A 17,487-nucleotide genomic window follows, 5' to 3' on the forward strand; every position below is an offset into this window, starting at 1 on the left:
ATTTAATTTTATAAAATTGAATCTCTCTAAAATTAATGTATTAATAATACTTTTGCTTCAAATTTGGGAGTCGGGATAACGCAGTCGGTATAGTGACTGGCTACGGGCTGGACGACCCATCAGTCGGAGTTCCGAGCTCCGGTAGGGTCAAGAACTTTCTTTTCTCCACGTCGTCCAGACTGGCTCTGGGGTCCACCCAACCTCCTATACAGTGGGTACCGAGGGCTATTTCTCTGTGGGTAAAGCGGCCGGAGCGTTGAGTTGACCACTTACCTCCAACTAGTGAAGAGGTCAATAATTCCTGACATTAAAGAAATGGTAATTTAGAAGGTATAAAACAGTGAATATGTTACGGTGTTTACGCTATGTATATATTTCCTACCTTGTTAAGTAAATATCACCTTCTGAGCTTAGTGTTATTAACTTGTATGGAGAAGGGCTCCCGACCACCGGTGACTGGTCACGTGAAACACAGGGCATCTTACGTCACTGTTGCTGTTGCCAGAACAAGTTCTGTGTAAAGTGATAAGTTTTGTGTAAACTTTGTTATATGTATATGTGAATTGGAAGGGGGGGGGGAAGTTACCTCTACTCATGATGGTCTGTAAGGGAATTAAGTACACAGCGCGGGTAATTGACTGTATGAAGGAAGGGTTAGCGTTCACAACACGGTACATGTCTACGCTTCTCCGAATACAGTACGTGAAATCCCTTCCTTCCTCCGTCCGTCTGTTGAAAAAAAAAAAGGAGCCTGCTCATTCATAACTGTCTTCACACAGTAGTAGTAATAAAGAGTTCTTTCTATCTCCTGTGATGTAACGCCGTGCAATTCATTGAAAGGAAACCGATGTTTCGGAGGCACACATCTCCATCTTTAGTGTCGAAAAATATGAAGAACAAGGAGCCACCTGCTGTCCCGCTGGTTTCTTGCTAGGCTTATTTTTCTACCCTGAAGATAGAGGTGACATATCCCTCCGAAACGTCTGTTGACTTTCAGCGGACTGCACGGCGTTATATTCTAGGAAACAGAACTCTTTAAACTAGAACTAGGTTAAATGGAGACTTTGCTATTATTCTTTTCGGAAATAATTTGTTTTCCAGTCTCCTGTTTATAAACATAAATATTGAAGTATACAAATTGTAGTCATGGCTATTGATTTAATGGTTCTGAAACTTGGTCTCACAAATTAAGGGTAGAACATAGTTTTAGGATGTAATAGAACTGAGAGCTAAGCAGAATATTCGAACATGAGAACAGGAAGTAACGAGCAGCTACATACAGTCTCATAATTAGTAGCTGTTTGCCTCTGAAGAATAACTCTATTGCATGCGGTTAGTTAACTGTTTATTTAGCTAAGTAAGTCACCAAGTTAATGTGATATCAAAAACTACGTTTCGTCCATAATTTGTGAGACCAAGTTTCACAACCATTAAACCAACATATATAATTAACATTTCCTATAATTTAATATTTATGTTTTTAAATAGTAGAATAGAAAACAAAACATTTCTAAAACAAATGATAGTTTGAAGAGTTTTATCTCCTTAAATATAACCCCGTGCAATCCGTTGAAATTAAATATATAATTAGTTAAAAGTGCTTAATAAGGAACTTAGGTACGTAGTTGGCTGTTTGGTTAGTTGAAAGATATTGTAGCATGTAGAGCCGTTGCTGGGTAACGACTTCGAAACAGGCAAACAAAATAACTTTCACTGCTAGGCAACAAATTTTTAATAAGAAAATATACGCGGCCGTTTCTGCGTGACCTCTTCGCGGACAGGCACTTTCACATGGAGATGATTAGAGCAATGCTAGAAGAGCTGTGTTTTCTACGTGGTCCGTGTCTAGGGGTTATAAGGGAGACATAGTTTAGAGTTTAGTCATAACTGTGTGACGAAAACCGTAAGCGACAGGTGAAGACCAAAGTCCAATCTCTGCTCGCTTCTGTAGACAACACCAGACTGGGAGAAGTATAACCCTTTGACATACATAAATTAATAAAAAAAATGAAATTGAATAAGGCTTGTGGATTTGATGGTATTCCAAGCGAATGCCTTAGGAATCTTCCAAGAAAACCACTGGTACATCTGACACATTTATTTAATCACTGCCTTCTGTTGTCCCATTTTCAAAATCCCTGGAAAGAAGCAAACTTATAACGTTGCCGAAAGTCGGTAAAGACCCAAAATTCCCTCAGAGTTTATGTCCGATTAGCCTCTTGTCTACAACAGGCTAGCTACTGAGAAAGTTTTACTGAAAATTTTCCAGAAGCACATTGAAGAAAGAGGCCTGCTTAATACAAGCTAGTTTGGATCCGTGCCCGTCACAGCACGACACCGCAGTGTATGATTCTTGTGGACCATGTTACCTTAAATTTCAATAATAACACGTCTACGGCTGCTGTATTCTTGGATTTTGGAAAAAATTCTTTGATTAAACATGGCTATATAAATTAACGAAATTGAAATTTTTACCGAGCAGTCAAATAAATCTTACTGGCTCTTTTCTTTCTCAGAGAAAATTCACAGTCTCGGTTGAAGATGGCGCCAAGACGAACCGTTTGGCGGTAAACCACTAGTAGTAAAGTAACTTTAATTCTGACTTCGACTTTGAGCTTAGTCAGTTGTTAGTGACTCTATGAAGAGAAGACTTAGCACAGAATTGGAAGAAACTCCACTGCTAAAATCATTACCAGGAAATGTCTAATAAATACAGAGAAGACTTCACTGTAGTTACAGTGATATTTGGAGTAATTCAATGAGACTATTATAGTTACTGTGTTAAAATCCTTTGCCAGGAAACGGCTAGTGGGAACAGTATACGACTGAGAACACTAGTCTGTGTGTGACAGTGATGTGTAAAGCGTAGTCACTAGTCGTGAATTTATAAGTGGTAAATAAATCCAATATCCAATCCAAAACCCCGTCGAGAGTCACTCATACACGTGACAGAATATAGTTATCCGTTGACCAGACAGTTGTGTAATTAGTAACCTGATCTGTCACTTGCTTATGTGTATGTTATTAAAACTCTGTGCAGGTTTCAAGATGAAAAAAATATTTCATATTTACACACATTTTTTATATAAATCTGAACAAAACGTGACAGTTTATGATATGGGCTTAAATTTGTTAACGTCCAAATCCGACAGAGTAACAATGGATATTGCTGCTGGTATTAACACTTTCACTGTGATTATGTATTTCCTGGTCATCTTCATATGTCAGATATTAAAGATGTTGATATTCTGAAGGAAAATTAACGTTGAAGAAAATCGTCTTCTGGGTTTTGGCGCCGTGTATTCTTCGTTTTGGCTGACGTTTCGGAAGAACGTATCGCCTCCATCTTCAGAGCAGGTGAATGGCTTGTGAATGCAGAGAGCAGTNCCTGTGCCCCAACATAATGATATAATGATGTGCAAACTATACGAAACATTTTACAAACAACTATCGGATATTATTAAGATGATTATGAGAGATATATAGTGCCCATTGTTGGAGAGGAATTATGGTGCATTATTTGCAAGAAAATAGTGCGCGGTTCGATGAGAGGCGACCATTAAAATAAACGATTTGTAATATTACTGGTAAATCGTGGGACACAACGCTGATAGATTACTATGATATGGACTGCTTCAGAGAAAATTCTGTTATAAAGCATAAGTTGGTTTAGAAGCTTACTCTCTTTATATTACGCAGTACGAGAAAAAAGGGAATATATAGCAAGAAGAAATTTTCGTGAAGTCATGACGAATGCATTTACTGATAGTCAAACCGTGTCTCTGCTAATCACAGGCACTAGTCACAACGCTACTAAAAGGTTTCTTTTACATGTTATAAATTTTTAAGATTTCTGTCTTCTGGAATATAATGCTGTGTATTCTGTTGGAAGTGAACTTCCAACATGTCCTGCCTGCTTCAGGCTGTATTATTTCTTGGCCTTTTATTCGACCCTGAAGATATAAACGAAATGTTCCTCCGAAACATCGGTTGACTTTTAATGGACTACACGGCATTATATGCCAGAAGATAGAACTCTTTGTAACTATCGCCGTGAGAACTTTCATTCCGACAGAAGCATTTTTGTTTTGTGGATTATTCTGATTTTTACTTAGGTACAGGAAGTACGAGTATAAAAAAATCTGTTTTGGAACTAAACACAAAATACAGACCCAACATGGGAGGTTTTCACTTTGAATTTCAACCGAAAAACGATATAATAAATTGATCGTAATCTTCCATACCTTCCTAAGGAGTCGACCCAGCCTCCTGTACAATGCGTACCGGGGACTTTTTCCCTGGGGATAAACGTGAAGCTACCCACTCACCTCCATCTAGTGTCCAGGTCAAAGGCCGCGCCATAGCTCAAGCGGTTAGTCGCTGGCTTCCCATCGCGGCGGCCCGAGTTCGAGCCCGGGTCTTGTCAAGTGGGATTTGTGGTGGACAAAGTGTCGCTGGGTGAGGTTTTCTCCGAATACTTCGGTTTCCCCTGCCAATCTTCATTCCACCAAATTCTCCATCATCATAATCACCCGGGGGCAGGTGCAAGAGGCCAGTCAGTGGCCGACGTGCCGAGTGGACCCAGCTGGACTCCACCCCCCACTGTGAGAGTGTCGAGGTCAAGAATGGTTGAACTATACCTCCACTCCCCCATTTGTCTTCTTAGCCTAGTGTTCAATTAAATGAGTGCATGTTCAACTTTAAATTTTATGACGAAATTTAAAGTAAAAGTACCACTTTTAACTGTGTACACTTTTAAACACAGTATTTCCTTCCATGTTTATTAGAAGCAGTGTTCAATATACCAATTTGATGTAACCAAAGGAAGTTCTAATGGCAGCCAAGAATGTGACTGGGTAGTGTTCAACGCAACATTTGATGTAGCTGGAAACGTTGTAGCCCAACAACTTAATAGGCCTGTGTAACTGGGAGCAATGTCTATTACAGCCATCTCAAGTGACTGACTTCAATAGTCAGAAGGACCTTGTGACATCACTAGGAAGAATATAAAGTACAAATAATTTTAAATGAAAGAAATGCCATCACAAATTTGTAGAAAGCCACTAAGAACCACATACAAATATAAGATACTATTTCGCGTAACACTAATTTGTTACGGCTTAAGGCTACATTTTGCTGCTCAAAGAATGCAGAAAAACACCCTTCCATCTGTCTCCACCACATCTCATGTCATAGTGTGATAACTAGGGGATGAAGGAGGAAGAAGAACATGATAGAGGGTGGGAAAAAGGGGTGGATCGAAGAGAAGGGATTTGTGGAAGGAGGCAAGAATTTTTCTTTTTCCCAGTATAAAATCATAATATTCTCTGGTAGCCATTAATCAAAGAAGTTGAAGTGACAGGTTGAATTTGTATGGTGTAGGGCAGATATTGCCAGAAGCAGCCCGACCCAAGTCTGTCTGCCAATGTGATTAATATGCGATTGGGAATAATGCCGCCTAGGAGAGTACCCAGGTTTCATATACCACTGCCAACCTCCTGGTCTCCGTTCTGCTCAAACACAACACTGATGCCAGAAATGTCTGCTGTTTTGTATAGCCTAATGTTACAAGAAAACTGAAAGCATAGAAGCCAATTTTGGAAGGGATAATTTCTCCTCTTTTCCTTTCTTAATTCTAAGACGCTCTCTCAACTACAGATTTCACGTAGCGCCGAACTAGTGGGTGATTGAAACGTGTAAAGTAATTTGTAATTATGGGTCCCTGATGTCACTGAACTTTTCTTTTTCTCTGTGTCTCTGAAACGACGTCAACCTTTTCGTTGTCAATAAACCGACAGAGAAGACGAGACCGGTTCCGCTAGTCCTCCCGCGACCGGATTTCACCAATGCTACAGTATTATTTTCAGTTTGCATATAATACATATTTAGGCCCCTACTTGTAGGGGGCGGATTCAGCAATCAGCAGTCGGCGGTTAGTAAACAGTCGTCAGCCAGCGAGGACAGGAGCCATTGAACACGGAAGCAGCAAAAGTGATTTTCATTGTTAGAAACTGCTACCAAACAACGACCAAGTCAAGACACAGCAGACTGAGAAGACTTGGAATATCTTGTCGTTATTTTTAGAATGTGTATAACAATGAAAGTCCTGTAAATGTTTTCAGTTGCGAGTAATAAGCAATGAATAAATTCAGTATTAATTCCAAACCCTGTCCCTAGTCACAAACAGGCAACAACTCGTGTCAGATGGAGGCTTGCCGTATTTCTATCTCAAAGAAGATTATGAAAAGTTTCTCCAAGATTAGAAAAAAAAAACTTCGCGATAGTAGGTTAAAATTTGGGAGATGATACTATGCGCGATGTGACTGGAAATAGAGATCTGCTTTCTGCCAGCAATAGTGACAGTAATGAGAGCCTATTGCACCAAACAAGACGAGCAGAAACTCTGAAAGCAGCAGCAACAGCAGTGATACTGATTGCCCTCTACACACACCTTCTGCAAAAATGGAGCGAATTGTGGGTAATGGTGACAGGGGCCGGGAATCACAGCCAGAGGATGATAGCGCTGATGAAGGAGAAGGAAAGTAACTGGAGACACGTCACCTAAATATTCTAGGGTTGAACGGAATAGGAACTCTTCTGAGGTCAATTTGTTCGAGACATAAGAGAGATCAGGGGAAGTTCTCGCTTCCTCTCGTCCCGAGCACCGGTTTGAGTGACAGTGGAGCAGCAACGTCTAGAGCTGCCGTTTATTTGTCAGGCAGCAGTTACGATGGCCAATCAGCGGAGTGCCTCATTTTTCCCTTTGCTTACACAGTCTTAACACACAGGATGTTGGCACAACAGCCACTTCTAACCGTAATATCTGTGTGTCCTGTCTCCAGGAATGGTCAAGGCACACCGATACTTGTCCAGTTGATCGACAGATGTTTAATTTCACACTTGTTCGACACCATCTGGAAGGACAACTTATCAGGAGAGTCCCTGTGAAATCATTGAGGCAGGGCCTATTGTGTTGTGAAGTTTGGGGTGAATGTGATCCTGGAGACCGTCTGCTTCTCTGTGACGAATGTAATTTTGGCTGTCATCTGGAATGTTTGGATCCTCCTCTGAATATTTCGCCTTCTGAGATATAGCTCTGCCTTTATTGCGTTTTGTATAAATTATTCTACCCATCAGAAGAGAACATTAATTTTTGCTAATGGAGTGTGAAGAGGGATTTCGATTATCAAAGCCGCTACCAAGCAACGACCGTGTGAAAACACAGCAGACTCGTAAGACTTATTGTGGCTTTTAGTTATTTGTAGAGTGTGCGGAACGACAAATTTGTTCTGATTTTTCGTAGTTACGAGTAATAAGCGTTCAATAAATTCTATATTTAATTCAAACCCTGTGTCTAAATCACTAACACATGACAGAATGCTTGGACAGATTAAAATCTACTGAAATTCTAATTATTTGTAGTTTGTTTTAACGACTTCCGTAATACTTCAGATTTTTAATCGCCGAATAATTGCCTGAATAATGGATTGGGAAGCATATGGAAGGAAGCAGACATAGCTTTGGTTAGAGTACATTTGCCTGGAGTCAGTGAGAGAAACCAGCCGATCAGGGAGGCCGCGCGGTCTGAGGCGTGAGCCGTCTTCGACCGCTCGAACACTGATATCGTAGGTGAACTCCAGACATGGATATCTGTTTGCGTTTATTCTGAGTTTGTGTTATTCTGTGCGTAGGTAGCAGCCTTGCGACGGGCTGATCCCCATCCAAGGAGTCCTGCCTACTGTGTATAGATTAAGAAACTGAAAAGCGTCCAAGGCCCATAAGGGCTGTAGAGCCACAGACAGATGCAGTGAAAGGAGAAACGGAAGACCCAGTAAGGACAGTCGGTGTTAGGTAAACTACGAACCAATCATCTCCCGAACATAAGTCAGAAGCATTACCATTTGAATCAATTTGCGCGGTACATTTCCGACCAGATGCACGCGGTAGCGTAGTTGGTTGAGTCACTGTGCTACAATCCGTAAGATCGCGGGATCAAATCCCGATAAGGTCATTGGATTATTTTCAGTTTATCTAATCCTTCCAGCCCACTTTGGCCTTAGGGCCGACTCAGCCTCTAACAGAAATGGGTACCAGGAATCTTCCTGGGGAGTAAAGCGCGGCCGACACGTAAGGCTGACAACCTTACCGCCATCTTTGAGCCGATTGTCTAGATAATGTGGGGCTCTCAACGTCTCACAACTCTGTGGGCCTTCACGGTCTGTTACAGGGATAGCCTTACTTACTTACTTACTTACATTTCCGACCATCTAGAGTAAATAAGTTGTGATGAACTAGATTAATTCTGACTTGATTAGGATTAGTGAAATGACTAACGCATATTTTGCCACGTTTCGAATGACGGAATAAATTGCATTTAACTTGTGGTAATCCTCCGTTGATTATGGCAACTTTGCAGTTGGATTTATTTTACAGGATGCATTGATAACATACACACAACATATCAGCAAGAAGCGATTAGTAACATCTTTGCGAGGTTCGTGTGATGTAAAGAAAACGGAACCGTCCTAAGAATACAGGATTTTTGGATGGAAATGATGAAGGGTTGGTTGTTGCTGATGGTTTCAGAGGGTGGTGGCGGCGAGGAAGGGGGATAGTGGTGACATGTATGGGGGATGATTGATGCACTTATTCCTTCACTTCACAGTGACTGTGCTAGAAAATCCTGCGACAAGTCAAATGTGTGCCTCTATCTCTCTTGTCGATTCTCTCTTATTATTTATCAACAGGCCTAGTTCCCCTTACTTCGAACCGCTCTCCCCTCCTATTTTACATATGCGATGACGTGAACTGGCCACTTGTGTTACCACAAACGAAAGCAGGGCGCTGTCTGAAAGGGACAGCTTTCCGACGTCATGAAAGAAGGTGTAACCAGAAGTCCTGATAACTTATGACTTCTACTTTCCTTTAAACTTTTACTTCTGTGTAGCAAGGTTAAGATAAATTATTCGTAAATAATGATACATTGAAACTTACATAGTCATAGGTCCATGTTTCTCCTTTCAGTTCCTACACCGCCCAGGGGAAATTTGTCGGAAATAAGCTCAGTCCTTTGGTAGTTTCCGTGTTTATAAATGTCACAAACAAATATATTTACTACTTACCTCCTTGTCAAATTTCACATTCTTATCTATAATAATTGGAGACGTGGTAGCATAGTTGGTTGAGGCACTATGCTACAAGTCGGAAGGCCGTGGGTTCGATTCCAAATGAGGTCACGGGATTTCATTTTAAAATTACCTATTCCTTCCAGGAGCACTATGGCCCTGGGGTCGACTCAGCCTTTAACAGAAATGACTACCAGGAAGATTCCTGGGAATTAAAGTGCGGCCGGTGCTGAAGGCTGATAACCTTACCGCCATCTGTGAGCGGATTGTCTAGAACATGTGGAACAGTTGCATTCTCTACCATGTATGTAAAGGGTGAAGTAAAGCTGTCCCTGTGCTTAATTAAGCACTATGCTATGATGGGGTATGGGGGAGTGGATATATAGATCCAAATTTTCTTGACCTCGGTTCTGGCTGGAGGTAAATGGTCAGCTTTAAGCCCCGGCCGCTTTAGCCCTGTAGAAATAGGCCCCTGTACTTATTTGAAAGGAGGTTCGAAGGATCCCAGAGCCAATCTTAACGACGTGGACAAGAAAAAATTCTTGCCCCCACCGGGACTCGAACTCCGACCTCTCGGTCGTCCAGCCCGTAGCCAGTCGCTATACTGGCTGCACTGTCCCGGCTCCTTAAAAGAAACATCAACAGCACGTGGTCTTCCCAAGCGGTCACCCATCCAAATACTAACCCGCCCAAAATTGCTTACCTTCGGTGATCGGACGAGAATCATTGTTTTCAACGTGGTATGTGACATTATCTTATCCTGCTCTGCATGGCCCATATTCCACCCAGTCGATTTGGCTATGAAATACCCTGCATATTTTGTCAGCAGTCGAGGTTAAACTGTTCTTCTCTTTGACAGGAATGTTTCTTCTCACATAAATTTCTGGAGGAAAATATTTATTTAACGACGCTTTGAATAGTTCAGAGCATATCGTCGGGGATGATTAGTGGAAAATGAAATATAAATAAGACTGAAGGAAACGGCCGTGATCAGCTTTCCGATACTGTTTCAGTATTCGCCTGGGGAAAGAGAGGTACGCAACGAGATTTGAACCCAGCATCTCGCAAATACGAAAACTACTGCCGGCATAGCTCATCAGGTCAGAGAGTCACGCAAGCCCCACCACCACGACAAGGTAAGCGAGATAAGGTAGCCTCCCGATTATTTTGGGTGTCTGGGAAAAATTTCCCCGGATAATCAGTAAAAGGAATATGTAAGTAAATTGTTAATTGGGATTTATAAAGACAACGCATGCATTCTTAAATGTATTTTACTTGAATGTCATTGGTAGAAATATGAGCCTGGTTTCTGTGCCGTTTCTAAACATTACAAATGAAAATCAAAATCTTTCCGAGTTCCAAAGTACGAGTATATTGTGACGGGTTGCTCAAACATTAAGATGTGGAACCGGAAAACCCCGTGTAACACGGTCAACAATAGATCTTCGGTTACTTAATAGCGAAGGTCTCAATAATCACGACAACAGAGGAACTATTGAAGACATTGATGCCTCGGCAACGCATACAGAAAGAGGTTTCCGTTACAACGGCTAGGTAACCCTTGTTCTCACAGCAACGGAAAGGACGTTTTCATGAGAACAGAGAAATCAACTGTCCGACTCTGTGTTCTCTATTCGGTTCGCCAAGAGCTACCTCAAGAGGATTACTAGAAGATTACTAGAGATTACTGGAGATGAGAATCCAGGAGACAGAATAGGACAGAAAACAGAAGAAAAACAGAAGTCAAAATAAGTCAGAAATGAAGTCTTTATTTTATGTGGTGTAGTTATAGTAACCTTTAGAATAACCTTTATCACTGTCCGTCGTTAAGAAGTGTTATAATTACAGTAAGATTGGGTTACAACTAATTGTAGTTCCGCCTGGCGAATATCCAATAAATCGATTAATCTAATCCGGAACCCATTAATTACTTATCGCGTTACCAGGATACGTGACAATATATTCAAACGCGAAACGAAACTACTTTAGTTTTATAATTGTTATTATTTAAAAAAATTGTGTGAAGTTCATTTGACTTGAACACAACTGTGAGTTTTGTAAACAAGGCACCTGGAAAATCCTCCCCAGGTTAAGTAGAAGTCTACTGTATTCGAAATGTTTTATTAAATGTATTAGATATCACACCTCAGTTTCTTCAGTTTCTAACCTGACGACTGTCAGTAAGGACTGTAAATTCCAAATTTAATTTTGATATCAATAGACTTCTTGGAGACATGCCTAGAACTTACGAATATAAGACGGACCGACACGACGTGCATAAGAACGACTGGCGGAATAGCGTTCCACACTGAAAGCTCGTCGTTCTTGAAGACGACAAGTCTGTCACGCAATAAACAAAGCTATACTGCAGACGTCGTATGACCGATGCACGACAGATGGCATTTCTATTCGTTGTTAGTACTCCTACAGTACCATCTAGCGGTAGAAGATATAATTATATTAACTGCAATACAGTTTATAACAACTTTTAGTTTGATGTGTGCGACTTTTCGAGCTTCCTGTATTTACCGTATTTACGCATGTATAGGCCGCGTGCGTGTATAGGCCGCAGCACAATTTTCAGACAAATTATAGAAAAAATAATTTTCTTGGAATATTATTTCAGGAGTAGAACACCCTGTATTACTAATTATGAATATAATTTTTTTTTAATGAAGTGTGATTTCGAATATAAGCCGCACCCCAGTTTTCCTCTTGAATTTTTGGCAAAAAATGTGCGGCCTATACATGCGTAAATATGGTATATTGATTTCGTGGAGTCTGCAAAGAATTTAAATAAGCGTACGGTATACAACACATTAGGATTTATTTAAGGAGCCTGGGCTTTGTTTTGTTTTCCCTGGAAGAGATGCAGTGGCTTGGAAGGAAAGAGTTATGGAAATGATGAAGTAAAAAATTGAAATGTATATGATATGCAGAGTCAGTCAGCTGTAGAGAACAGATTTTATTATTTGAGAAGAAGTGTAAAGAATGGAATGATAATAACAATAATAATAATGGGGAACTACCAGGACGACATAAATCATTCTTTGACAGCCTCTCACCCCGTGTGCGTTCTGACTCGAATACACCCATATTGTCATCCATCAACATGCTTTGTGCCTGGCTACGCGAGGCATTGATACAGCAACTAATGTTGCAGTCGGAATACTTGGAATCCCCTCCCCTTTTGAAGTTCTAAACTCCATATCAAATGACTACCCTAAACCCTTTACAGAAATCAATTTATGTATAAACATTCCCGTACTGTAATTATGCAAAAGTTGCAGATCATTCTGAACAACTTTTTCAGTGATTGGTGATCCGTATCCTATATATATATTTTTATAATACAACGTTTGTAATGCGAAGGGACGTTCAAAATCGTAATTCTAACCATCGCAGCTGAAAAAAGAATCAAAGTCCCTTTATTTCTCCACTGAATAGGCTCACAGTAGACATGAGACTGTAATGAAGCCATATTATTATGAGTGGCATACATACAGAGTGTCGAACTACCCACGTACTAGTACAAGAACTATTGGTATTGGTACGTAAAATATGATCGTAATTCATTAAGGGTCGTCCAAAATGTCTCTACGAAAATTCACGGTTCGTACAAATAAGTGTATATAAAATTGTAACCGTCTGAGTGTACATTGACTTAGTACAAGTACATGTGATCGCCCTCAACTTCATAACGATCAGCAACTCTAAGCAGAAGTGAACCAACCCATGCATATCACTTCACGAACTACAATGACTGAGGTTAGCTCTTTCTAAGGGACACTTCTGGGTAGTTGTCTTCCCCCCCCCCCTTTCATCTGAGGGTGAAAACAGATCGAGTTTCTGAAACGTTACGTTTTCTAGCTTCTAGAATACCGGACGATGGACAACGTCCAAAAACCCAGTAATTCTGATCGAAACTTATGTAGAAAATTCGTGCACAAAGCAGTAATAGATTTTAACACTTTTACGAAAGGGAAGATCATGAATTCCTAAAACTAATCTTAAAATTACTTCCAGCTAAAAAAACATTTTGAAAATACGAAAATAAACCCGAAACTAACCCCTAGAGTGACCCAGATATTTTTGTGATTTACATAATGACTGTCAGTACCTAGATTGTATAGTGTATGTCTTTACCTCATTTGTTTCTTTGCTCGTTCATACTATATAATTAGCCTTTGGGCTGTCTACTAAATAAGTTAACAAATTTATAGTCCATGTGAATACCGAATAATACTACAAAATAATTTCACTTCTTCTATCTACATCCACGCAGGGTATTATATTTTATTTGCATTACTTTTATCTAAGTTATCCTTGGTTATCACAACCGCAATTGCTTTATACACTTCATTTTTGTATTTTTGAACTCATTCTTCCTTTCAATGTTCACTTAATTAATTTGATCATATGTTCTGGTCTCGCAATCTACCAGTTGATACCTTCCTATTGTTTTTTCCTTGGCACTACAGCCCCAGTGGGCCTAGGCCTACCTCATGAACTTCTCCGTTCACTTCGGTTTTTCTGGATCTTACACATACGGTAGGACCCCTTGGGCGGGTAATCAGCTCGTCGCAAGGCCTCTACCTGTACACAAACACAGAAAAACGCACACACACAAACTAAATATCCATGCCCTGAGTGCAATTCGAACCCACGATCCCGGTTTGCAAGCGAGCGAAGACAGTACATGCCTTAGACGGCTCGGATACCTTCCTGTTACCAGTCTCTAAGTCTACATGAAATGTGAAAGTTGTACCTTTCAATGAATTCATAATAACCAGCAGCAGCATAATCGTGGGTTAGGTTGTTACGTTGTTCCGTCTCCAATTTCAATCTGAAGATTTATTGGTTCCATAATTTTATAATGAAACTATGGAAATTGATACACTTTTCTCGTTTTTGATGGAATAATTTGTGTATGATATGTGTATATACAGCAGAGTAAAATCTGGTCTCTATGTCCCATGCAGACACATTCCAGATCTCTACCCATTAACTGGATTATTAGTTCATTATTAAATCAATTCTTACTTTTCTTTTGCTTGATATGCTACTAATTCATATACAAATTTTCAAATGATACAATTCAAAGCTCTTCATGTTACCACACTATCAATATCTGTGTTGTATATTGTCACGACCCTGGGGTACGTGACTAATAGGTAGGGTATGGATTGGATATTGGATTTATTGACCACTTGTATACACCACTCGGGAATTACACTTTACAGATCACTGATACACGCAGACTAGTGTCCTCAGTCTACAACATTATATACACTAGCCGTTTTACGGCAACGGCTTCTACCGAGGGAGATTCTTCAGCTTCCGCTGGTTAACACTTCATAACTGAACTCATAGCGTCATCTTCTCAGCCTCCCTTACAGAGCCCAGCTCTCGACTAACCGCTCATCTGGAACACCTGAACGACCGAAGGTCAGTCAGCGAGTCTATCTTGGAATAAAGTACCCATCTGGGGCATATGACCAGATTTTTATTACTGTCAGAAAGTTGCTGGTTTGTTAATGTGGGGCGCTCTCTCTGACGACAGAAAGGGGCTGTCGTTTGCAGTTGCTGCGGGGCCTCGCCAGCGCAGTTTTTCTCGGGTCCGAGTCCCGTTGGACTCGTGACCATAATTACTGTCTCAGATTCGAGACTTCCTTTTTCGTCACCTCCTATTACTCGCAGGCCTACGGTGGAGGTATTCGACCCCGCTTCCACACCGGCTATTAATAGGCTTGTACTCGCATAATGTTGGTTCTTATCTCGGTTCCTATGAAGCAGGTGTAGGTTCCTATGATTTTATGCAGTCCCTCCAGCCAGATCCAGGGATAGTGCCTCGTCTTCCACATTATTTCCAGATCAACATTCGTCAGTCATCTGACTCGAAATACGAGTAATTCCAAGCTTGTTCAGCAGTTATTCTTGAAGACTAGAACGTTTGCGAGCAGTGTGATGTGTTCCGAGCAATGCTATTGCGTTGTTATTGTTACTATTATTTTTATTATTTGTTTTGCTCTCTGTTAGGTGTTGTAATGGTCAGTCTACCTTCCGATTACAAGTTTTACCGAAACAATTGCAAATGTCTTTACTAATTGTTAATGAAGACAGGAAAATCTAAGAATGGTATGGCATGTTTCAGTCGCCGTAAGCATCTTATACTATTAAGAAAGCAGTCTTCTGGGATTTGGCACCGTGTATATGTGGTGTTAACCGACGTTTCGGAGGAACGTATCGCCTCCATCTTCAGGTTAGAAGAAAAAATATAAGAAATCTGCAAGCGAAGAGACCGTGAGAACCGGTAAAAGCAGACCGGTCTGCTTTTACCGGTTCTCACGGTCTCTTCGCTTGCAGATTTCTTATATTTTTTCTTCTAACCTGAAGATGGAGGCGATACGTTCCTCCGAAACGTCGGTTAACACCACATATACACGGTGCCAAATCCCAGAAGACTGCTTTCTTCATAGTCACCGCCGTGAAAGCCTCAAATCTTACATCTTATACTATTATCCAAGTGTATGGACACTGGCGGAGTTCAATTTGTCGTAATTAAAAGGTGTCCTTTTATCATTATTCAACTGCTAACCTGTATTCTTAACTTTAGCCTAACCAATGAGCAAATCGCTACCCTACAGAAACAAGCTGTTGGTTTATTTTTTAAAGGATTCGCAGCAGATTGGTTAGTAAACGTCTATTTCTTTACTCAACAAATTTTCAAAAGTTTATGAATTTATCGTATTTTTTTAACATGAGTTTAATCCTTCTCAATGTGTTTCCAGTAAAAGTAGTTACACTTAAATCTTGTTGGTTATCCATCATAACACTCTATTACAATCAGGCAGTGTTCAATTTCAAATTGATTCAGTTTATTTAAACTTGAGTAATATTTTTAACATATGTCCTCACTCATTGATTCTTTATAAACTCGCCAATTTTGGATTTGTCGCTTGTTATATTGATTGGTTCCACAACTACTTGACCGATAGACACCTCTGGGTTCATATCTCTGCTTCCCTTCCTTATTTCTATAATATGAAGTTTGGTCGTTCCACAGGAGCCCGTTTTAGTACCATTGTCCTTTAATAAATTGTATTATTCTTGGATAAATTAAAAATTCCAGCTACCTTTTTTGCCGACGATCTTAAAATATATCTTATTAGCACGAAAATTGTGTATAGTGAGTTTTTGCAGTGTCATATAGACACTGTTTACACTTGGTACTTGGATAAGGATATGAAAATAAATACGGTAAAACTAAACTTATGTTCCTGACTCGTAAATCTATTAATATTAATTTAAATTACACATTTATTTACAAACTAATGGCACATTCCCATAATGTATAGATTTTGGAATTTTAATAGGCTCTAAGCTTTATTTTCATATTCATGTTGATTGCGTGTTTTCACAAGGTTTAAAATCGTTAGGTTAGTTTTGTTATATTACTGTGACATGACACCCGCTAGCCGCAATAGCATAGCCAGAGTAGACATCCGTTGCCAGGCAGCGACTCGGTAAACAGTTCCCCGCGGCAACGAATAAGCAAGCAACACTCGAGGTATTTTTGAACTATAAGGATGAAAAAAAAATTTTCTATTGGATCCAAACTGATGCTATATAACGAGGACCCCAGACCGGCAGAAGATAGAACTGAGTAAGTCTCGTGAGATGACAGTCGAAGATGGTCAAGAAGAGATGACGAGTTCAATTGAGATTTGAAAGTCAGCCTGTGAAGAGAAGACTTTGCGTGTGATAATTACTTTGTCAAAATCAGTTGCTAGGATACGATTAATGAAAGCTCAGAGAATCCTAGCGTGTGTGTAACTGTGAACTGTAAAGTGTAGATCGGTGATAGGGCTGTAATTACGTGTAGTTCTGAGTGGAGTGTACAAGTGGTCAGTAAATCCAGTTCACCAATCAAAATTCCGTCTGTACTCACACCCCCAAACACGTGGCATTTTATTTTCCTTTTGTGCTATCGGTATACTTTGAATTAAAATATTTTCTAGGTCTTAAGTCCTATCTAAACTTGAGTAAGCTTCTGTGACGTGGAACTCACCACACTACCTGATCCATCGAAATTTGAAATTCAAATTCAAAGAAATTTTTCAGTATTTCGTTATAGCAAATTTCTTATTGATATCGGATACAACGACAAAGCAGTTTGAATCTTCCAATACTCATTGATGGCCAATAAGTACAGGATGTATCAAGCAAATGTCAGCAAATGTGAAGTTATAATGTGAAATCACTGAAGTGTTGCTTGCAAGAGAGCAGAAGTACAACGCCATTTAAGTTATATCGCAACAGAATGCTTCAATATAAAACAAAGCACCAGAACACATTATAA

General features: G+C 40.0%; 1 protein-coding gene across 1 annotated transcript in view; it reads left to right on the forward strand.

The window, feature by feature from the left end:
* Positions 1-17,487, forward strand: part of LOC111862086 (dachshund homolog 2) — a 735,944-nt gene that overhangs the window by 42,911 nt on the left and 675,546 nt on the right. The window contains exon 2 of the mRNA XM_033750542.1: positions 10,139-10,261. The gene's annotated coding sequence lies outside the window, so the exon portion shown is untranslated. The remainder of the gene's footprint in view (positions 1-10,138; positions 10,262-17,487) is intronic.

This window comes from Cryptotermes secundus, unplaced genomic scaffold (genome assembly GCF_002891405.2).
Source record: "Cryptotermes secundus unplaced genomic scaffold, Csec_1.0 scaffold400, whole genome shotgun sequence".
Lineage (NCBI taxonomy): Eukaryota > Metazoa > Arthropoda > Insecta > Blattodea > Kalotermitidae > Cryptotermes > Cryptotermes secundus.